The sequence below is a fragment of the Otolemur garnettii genome, unplaced genomic scaffold, assembly GCF_000181295.1.
Source record: "Otolemur garnettii isolate 467f Iridium unplaced genomic scaffold, OtoGar3 scaffold00011, whole genome shotgun sequence".
In the NCBI taxonomy this organism is placed as follows: domain Eukaryota; kingdom Metazoa; phylum Chordata; class Mammalia; order Primates; family Galagidae; genus Otolemur; species Otolemur garnettii.
In genome coordinates, this window is record NW_003852406.1 from 12,726,802 (window position 1) to 12,735,591 (window position 8,790).

The 8,790-nt window shown below is 47.7% G+C and overlaps 1 protein-coding gene across 1 annotated transcript in view; it reads right to left on the minus strand.

Annotated features, from left to right (window-relative positions):
* The window catches only part of ANXA2 (annexin A2), a 46,469-nt gene extending 37,682 nt beyond the window's left edge, over positions 1-8,787 (minus strand). The window contains exon 1 of the mRNA XM_003784395.2: positions 8,698-8,787. The gene's annotated coding sequence lies outside the window, so the exon portion shown is untranslated. The remainder of the gene's footprint in view (positions 1-8,697) is intronic.
* Between the last annotated feature and the right edge of the window lie 3 nt (positions 8,788-8,790).

Consider the following 8,790-nt stretch of genomic DNA (forward strand, 5'->3'; position numbering starts at 1 on the left):
GTGGCATCACAGCTCACAGCAACCTCCCACTCCTGGGCTCAAACAAGTCTCCTGCCTCAGCCTCCCAAGTAGCTGGGACTACAGGTGCCCGCCACAATGCCCAGCTATTTTTTGGTTGCAGCTGTCATTGTTGTTTGGTGGGCCTGCGCTGGATTCGAACCCACCACCTTAGGTGTATGTGGCTGGCGCCTTTGCCACTTGAGCCACAGGCACCGAGCTCACACACTGGTTCTGATGTTTAAGACGTCTTGACTGGAAGCCCAGTAAGTTTTCACTGTGTTGTCTCAACCTCTGAGCGCTGGCTTTGTACACAGCTTCCCAGCTGTGTCCCACAGAGGACTCCCCACTCCTGCACAGATCAAAGACAGCCTGATAGGCTACTTTACACACTTAGTTTATGTTAATTCTTATCCCAAAGTCACAACACTGTGAGGAGGCAAATGACAGGGACTTTTTAAAGCCCTACAGAGTGTCCTTTCTAGTTCACGATTCACACTTGTGCCACTACTGCATCAGATCAGTCCTGCGTGCTATTATCAACTAAATCTCTACTTGATCTTGCCAGTAGTTCAAAATCAATCCTTCGCGGCTTTCTCTGACCCCAGCAGAGCCCAGCCTGCAAAGATTAGCTTCAGACTTCAGCCTCAGCTCTTTCTACCTACCTCATGCAAAAGGAGAGTGGGGCCGGACTATTACTTACCTCTCCCCTTGGTTCCTGTCTCCTCCCACATCATCTTCCTCTCACTTTCTTGGCTTTCTGGAGCCTGCCCATGCCTCATGTCACCACTACTTTTGACGTCTGCTCCAATAGGGTCACCACAGCCCCCATGTCACAGAACTCCTTCCCTCCCCGCCTTCACCCAGAGCACCTTCTGAGACTATTCCATTCATCCATTCAGCAAAACCAGAAGGTCCTGAGCCTGCTCCCCATGTGCCCAGTATTGGAATTCCGAAGTGCAATGCAAAACAGCCGGGCATGTGGTTTACCTGTCTTCCCTACAGAGTCCCAGGGTCCCTGGGGCATTTAATTAAGAGTATCTTTGCATACCCTAGGTGCTAAATAAACATGAAAAGAATGAGTTGCTACTTCGTATAAGTAATATTTATATCACTTATAATCATTCTGCAGAAGAAGCAAAAATTTCATGATAACCACAAGGTCATAATTACCACAAAGCAACATCCATGAAGGCTGCCCTTAACCCATGGAATACCTTTCGTAGCCACATAAATATTTTCTATTCCTTCCTTCCTTTTTTCATTAAAGACAGGGTCTCACCTTATTGCCCAGACATGTGAGGGCAATGGGCATGATCATAGCTCACTGCAGCCTCAAATTCCTAAGCTCAAGAGCGGCACCTGTGGCTCAAAGGAGTAAGACACGGGCCCCATATACCAAAAGTGGTGGGTTCAAACCCAGCCCCAAGCAAAAAAAAAAAAATTTCCTAAGCTCAAGTGATCCTCCTGCCTCAGTCTCCAAAGTAGCAGGGACTATAGGCACCGGCCACCACACCTGGTTAATTTTAGTACATTTTTATAGAGACGGGATCTTGCTATGTTGCTCAGGCTTGTCTCCAATTCCTGGCCTCAAGTAATCCTCCTGCCTTGGCCTCCCAAAGTGTTAGGATTACAGGCATGAGCCGCGGAGCCTGGCTATGTATTTCCTATTTCATGTGAGTTCAATGGCAAATATATTTTCACCTTAGAAAAAAAGTATGGCCATTGTTTATTTCCTCCATCAAATCCCTTGGCGATTCAAAGTCATTTTGCATATGACTGATTAGTCACTAGAAGAAAGAGTCATAATGTTTGTTAAAACAATAGCTTAATATAGTACATTTGACTAATGAGAATAATGTGTCAGTCTGTTGCTACCCTTGAAAGCAAAAAAGACAGACTTGGCAGTGTTACTGTGAGGTACAAACACTGGCAGTATTCAACAAATCCATAAGAAGCACAGTCCAGGCCTAAACTACATTCAGGTCTATAAAAGACACATATAAGAATATGAAACTCACACTCTCACGATGCAGGACCTTTGCGCTCTCTTCCCCTCATGTCTCCGTAAGAGACCTGAGAGCCTGGCCCCGGGACTGAGTAGCTGAGGCAAAGCAAGAACCCAGATCCCCTGACTCCTACGCCATTGCCCTTTCAACCTCACCTCAACGGTTCTTCATTCCAAGAGATTAGGACCTGGAGAGAAAGATCAAAGTAATACCAGGGAGATCAGCTTCAGGGCTTATCGGTGAGATACTGACTGCTTGGGCTGAGGAGGTGCGTCATCACCAGAGGTTCCAGGCAAGAAACAAAGGGAGGCCTGGAAGGGGAGGAATAGCCCAAGGTGGTGGGAGAAGACGAGGACAGGTTTGAGAACCAGGCCAAGGTGGTGTTCCATGAGGAGCCGAAAAATACGTTTTTGAAAGGTGGCAAGTTCAGCTTGCCCGTGGAAAAACTGGAGAACCCCAGAACCAAAGTGATTTGGACCCTATACTTTTACTTACCTGTTTGCCAAAACATTTGCCCTGGAGGCAACTTTCCTCATCGAAAGCAATCACTCTGACTTTAGTGTACCCATTGTTTTGTATGAGAATAAAAAATGAAGTCTACCGGCCATACAAGACAATTCTACCTCTACTACCTCCTCACCTTAGTATAAAAACCTAAATGCATTAGGAGCGGAACCACCAGTTCTTTTCTGGCAGATTTCTCTACGGAACATGCAAAGGGCAGTCCAAATCACTCTTTCCAACACTTCAACCTCACCCAGTTGGCCAACTGGTTTCAACTTGCAAATAAGAAAAAAAAAAAATCAGCAAATTCAATCTGTAGATGAGCACCTCTGCATACCAGAACCTTCCGTTCCCAGGGAGGGATGGGCCATGAGACACACCTTTTAAGTGACCCTCTATCAAGGGAAAGCTTTTCTGTTTAAGAAAATAAACTAGAGAGGGACCGGGAGACTTACTGAAAGTGCCACACCCACCTCAAACTGGTTTGAAATTATTCATCACTGGGGTGGGAAAATAGATAACTTGGCTCCACCCTAATGAAGGGAACCAGTTTCTTCTGCCTTGAAAAGATTGATAAATAAAACCGCTGACTGCCTGACTAGAAAAGCTTAGTACAAAGCTTGACATTAATGAAATCTATGTAGTTTTTGAAAAAAAAAAGTCATTTATATTTAACAGAGGACTATCTAAAAGATAATTTAAGGGTTTGATTTAAAAAAAAAAAAAAACTACTTCCATTTCTTGTTATTTTCTTTCTTTTTTCTGTTTTTATTTTTTTGTAGTTGTTTTGCAAATGCCCTAGAGAGGGTGGTCCTTTTTTAAAAACCCTACACACTTTATTGTATTTTGTTGTTTCACTTCGAAAGCATAATGACCATAAAAGAAAGGGCAATGAAGCAGTTTTAACTTCCCCTCCAAAAAGAAAACTAAAGTTTGCAGGAAGGTTAGGACGAACAAACAAAAGCAAACCTAAAAGTCAACACTGCGAACAGTAGAAACCAGTTCCACTGAACTAAATTTAAAAGAAGCAGCTACAGAAAGCCCAAATACTATTCCAATGAACAAACAAACAAACAAACCCAAGCGGCAACAGCCTCCGCCTGCCCATCCAAATGAGTCAATCAGCAGCTCTCTGCCAAACCTACTTTATGGTTTAAACGTGGAGTGTTGATGTGTCGCCACAAAACAGATCCCTAGCAACCATGATGAATCAATCAGGGACTGGATGATTCAAATGAAGATTTTAAAGCAAAATGGAGTGTGAGTAGGAGTATGGAGGCGTGGGTTTCCCCACCGCAGCCCTCACTGTGCACTGTCCTGGGCACTCGTTTACAGGCTACCCTGGAATTTTTAATTTTAAAAAATGCACAGATTTTTGGGGGCGCGGGGAGTCCCCTCTGTACTCCACTCCCCACCCCCTCCCTCAGAGCATCTTTATTCAACAGAATCTTCTTGAAAGCACATACTTTCCCCCCTTGGTTTTATGGTCTTGATTAATGCCTGAGTCACAGGGCCGAGCCATACCCCAGAATTCCTGGAATTCAGCCCAGTGGCCTGATCAAACTGAGCTGGAGAGACAAGAGCATTCGCTCCATCTTGTCCCTTCTGCTGCCTGAGCTGAGTCAATATTTGTTTGCAGCTTTGTGCTCTCATAGCCTCTCTGCCCTGTCTCCCAGTGTGGGGCTGGAGTGGGCGGGAGGAGACCCTCAGGAAGGGTGATGTCACCTGGCATGAAGCACTTTCAGTGCTGGGAAATCCAGGCCTTCACCTCTATAGCTCAATTTCAGGACTTTATGGCCCGCGTACTGTTCTTTCAACAGGGCCCAGCTGCCTACAGAAAAAAGTCTAGGTTCAGCAGTCCAGATTGTCCATACTCCGCCTACCTACCTTTCCTTAGACTCCTTCTACACACACAAGCACAAACACAGGTGCGCGCACACACACACACCCCCTTCCTCGAAGTCAGACTATGCTGTTACCTCCTCCAAACGCACTCAGCACTGTCCACTACCTTTTCAAGTTCCCTCTACCGGGAACCTCTATCTTGATCAGCATAATGAAGCTTTCGGGTACAGCACAGCCCTCCCTGCCCTGTGCACCACCCACTGCTGTGTGGCCGTGGAACGCGGAGAGAGTGTATAAAGGCCGTCTTCACACTATCCCCTACAGGTCTCTGCCCTACTAGTCCCCGCTGCCACACAGCACCCAGCACACAACAGGCTTCCAATCCCAGCTCAGGATGGCTACACACCCCGGCCTTCCCATTTTGGAAGGTCTTTTCTTTCTTCTTTTCCGACACACTCTCTTCCCTCAATTTTCTTTCTCTACTTCAGACTGAACGTTCCAAATACAGTTCCAGATCCATCCATTCAGAGCTGGAGGTTTAAATTCCCAGCCCTTGCAAATCTGTGCAAAGTTGGGCAGATCACTCCGCGGGCAGCCTTTCTTACTATATGTAGGTAGCCCCTGACCCCCACCTGGGTGCCTTCGGGTCTGCCTGGGTCCTAGCTTCATGCACAGGGCAATGGGAGTGTAATCTATCTCTCCTTTAGGTATGAAAGCAGGCAAGGAGGATGTCCAAGAGGCCTTGGGACTCAGACTTCCTCTGGGCTGTGAGTGTGCAGGCTGGGTGTGGCAAGGAGACAAAGGGCATGGACAAATGACTGCAGGTCACAGCCACTCCCTAGAGTCAGAGCTTTCGACACTAAGCCTGGGATTAGAACTCAGACTGCGTGAGTATCACTGACCTGTGCTCTAACAAGGTTAAGTTTGGATGATTTAAACGCTTTAGGGCATACCCCAGAAGGGAGATTTGGTGGTAATCTCAGTAGAAACACCCAGAAGCACAAGTGCGGGCATCTCCTGACCCTACTGCTGACCTGCCTCCTCAACAAAGTAGATGAGGACTGTCTCTGGCAATAGCAAAAGAAAAAATATACCAGACGGTGAATGGGTGGAAAGAATATTTTTAAAGGACTGGAATTTCCTTTGGCGTGACCTACAACTAGAATAGGGTGTGGCACCAGGGAAAATGAGAAGAGGATTCTCATGTGCCAAAAAAAAAAAGAGGAAGAATATTCAATTTCTACTTAATTCCTATAATCAAATCTGGAGAGCAGGTTAAGACCCTATAGCTTCAAACAATACTGTCCTGAGATGGGCTAAACACAATGCTTGGGTCTGTGGAACAGTTGGATTAAAAAGGAAATAAACCTCAGCTACATGTGGAAAATAACATCAATTTGGGAAAATATAGTTTAAAATCCAATCTGTCCGGGTGAAGTAGCTCTTGCCTATAATCCTAGCACTCTTGGGAGGCTAAGGCAGGAGGATCATTTGAGGCCAGAATTTTGAGACCACCAGCCTGAGCAACATAATGAGACCTCATTTCTATAAAAAATAGAAAAATTAGCTGGGCATGGTGGCACACACCTGTCCAAGCTACTAAGGAGACTGAAGTAGGAGGATCACCTGAGCCCAGGGGTTTGCGGTTACAGTGAGCAATGTTAGTGCCATGGCACTCCGGCCTGGGCCAGACGACAAATCTAATTAATGTCTGTACAATTAATGTCTCTACAAATCCAACTAATGTCTATACAATTCACTTATTTTGTCTCACTTCTTTCTTTCTGTGCTATTTTTAAGAGCCAAAGAGAGGCCTTTTATTTATTTATTTATTTATTTTTTTTGGTCTGTTGTATCTCCTTATAGGCTGAATACCTATAACAGTGGGTGAACATAGTGTGTGATTAATATTTCATGGAGTAAATGGATGTTTAAAGCAGCACACTAGAGCCTGGGACTCCTTTTGTGACACACCCACCCTCCTTTAATGAAAAATGGCTAGCCAGGCCCCAAGCCCTATATAAGCAACGAGTGAGAACAAAGCTTGTGACAACACATCAGAGCCAGGTTCTAGGCCCAGGGGTGCAGGCAGAGCCCACAGCCCACAAAATCAATAACAATTACAGAAGACTACCTACCTTTCCAGGAAAACTACTTAAATCAGAAATTAGCCAGGAAACTAATGGCCATCACTGTGAGCCTAGTGTCAATCAATATCATTATTTCATAGATCAAAGTTGTAGGATGTTATATTTGAAGGCTCTAGTCTAAGACTGAGACTCCAGTCCAAGACTGAGCTCTCAATCAAAGCCAGTGAGTCAGCAATACTTCCTGGGCATTGACCAAGAGCAGGCCACTTGGCAGTGAGGGAATCATAAAATCCAAGCAGTCTCCAAATCATAGACCTCCAACTAAAAAAAAAAAAAAATGTACATGATGGCCACACCCTTCCACTGCAAATGTGATGGACACTTCTGGAGAACCTTGAAACGCTTAGATAATAAATGGACTTGGAAGAAGGGAGGAAATTGCTAAGCAAGAATGTCTTAACACCCTTGGCTGCAAAGGACACTTCTTTGGCCCTGATCACACCTAAAATCTTCTTCGCATTCCCTGAATATTACTGCTTCTTGGTTCCATAGCCTCAAATTCTGTAAATTATAGATCTGTTTATGCTGGAGATTTTTTGGACCACCGACCTTTCCTAACTTAATGAATATTGATTCAATTTGCTGGTCTCTGGCTGGCTGTGAGGACTCTGTAATGAGGAGGGAATGTGCGACAGGTGGACAAGCCTGGATGGCTACTGGGGTGTGTCAAGGAGGTGGGAGGGAGGGGAAAGGGAACGTGGAGGGGGCAGAGACATAATTTTCTAATTAAAATAATTTAACCAGGACCAAACTTACAAAAGGCCAGGATTTTTTAAATTTCTAATTAAAATAATTTAACCAGGACTTAAACTTACAAAAACTTCCAGAAAATTCTTTCGGTGATTTATTCTTTCTCCTCATCTTTCCAACTCTCCACGCCCACCCACACCCCACCATGAGGCAGTACTTAGACACAGCGCCTGTTAAAAAGGGTTTTCTGGGCTAGCCTGGGAACCCAAGCACCTTCCAGAACATGGTTTCAGTGAGAAAGTGCTGGTTGCATTCCAATCCAAGTTCCAGATTCTAGCACACGGGTGCACAGAATCCATCAGCAGTCTGGGGCCCAGACCGGAGGACTCCAGCGCTGAGGGTTTGTTGGCAAGGACCGCGGTGCACTCATGACGCCAGCGGTCTTTCACACACAGAACACCCACAGCTTTAAAATGCCGATCTTACTACAGAAATGACACTGTGCATTTGTATCCCACCTAAGTGTTTTCGGTGTGCTTTACGTATTTATTTTTGAATGAATATGTGTTCTTCAACCTTCGATAACCCTGTCAGGTGGGAGCGTCCTTACCAAGGCACTTGCACAGATCCTGCCTCTGCAGGTGACGGCACCGAGTCCTCAGGCCCTGGGCCCTGCTGCGCCGAGTGCGGAGCGCGGGGAGGCCCCGGCGGCCACGCCCTTTTCTGCACCCTCAGCCCCTGACTCAGGGCCGCATCACCCAAGTAACAGGACAGCCCTTCCCACAAGCCATGGAAGGACGCTTCCTTCCTGATCAAAGTGGGTTCAGAAACCCGGTGAGAGATTCCAGACAGAGTGAAATCCGAAGTTGCTATCCTACAAGATAATCTGAACAAAGGGGAACCACGAACTGGGGGTTTTGTTGGGGAGGAGGGCTGGCTACTCAAAACGCCCGCCCCTCATCCTCCCCACGGTTTTCCTCCTGCGGGTCGGTTCAAGTTCAGCAAATACTCATTTCTTTCAAGTAAAGTAACTTGGAACAGACGGGGGGGCTACTTTCCAGAGCCCAGCAGAGCCGTGGCTGAGCGTGGAGGACAATGGGACCCTGCCCAGCGCCAGCGCTCTGCCCGGGACTGGCAGCTCCCTGGCCAGCCACGCCCTGAGCTCGCCAGTGCCCGCCGCGCCTGGAATGCGGGGCCTCCTCCGCTCGCCGCACCCGCTTTCCCGCCAGGACTTCGGGGGAATGCCCGGCCCCCAGCCCCGTGTCCTGCACCCAGGCCTGAGCGCGAGTGGCCCCTTACTCCTGCCCCGAACACCTTGCCTCCCTACCGCAGACCCCGGGGTGCGGGCCGTCTCTCCAGCCTCCAGCCCCGGACAGGACCACTGCCCGCTGCCCGCGGCCTCTGCCCATGCGAGGCCGGCCGGACTCTCTTCCTGGACCCTCCGTATCCCGCCAGCAAGCGGCCCGGGGCCATAGCGGGCGGGCGGGGCGCGCCCCGCTTACCTGGGCCGGGCGCCGAGAGCTGCGAGCGTCCCCAGTTGCCGAGCGGAGCCGGCTGGCCTGGGTGGGGCTTTTATCCCCGCCACATCCTCCGGG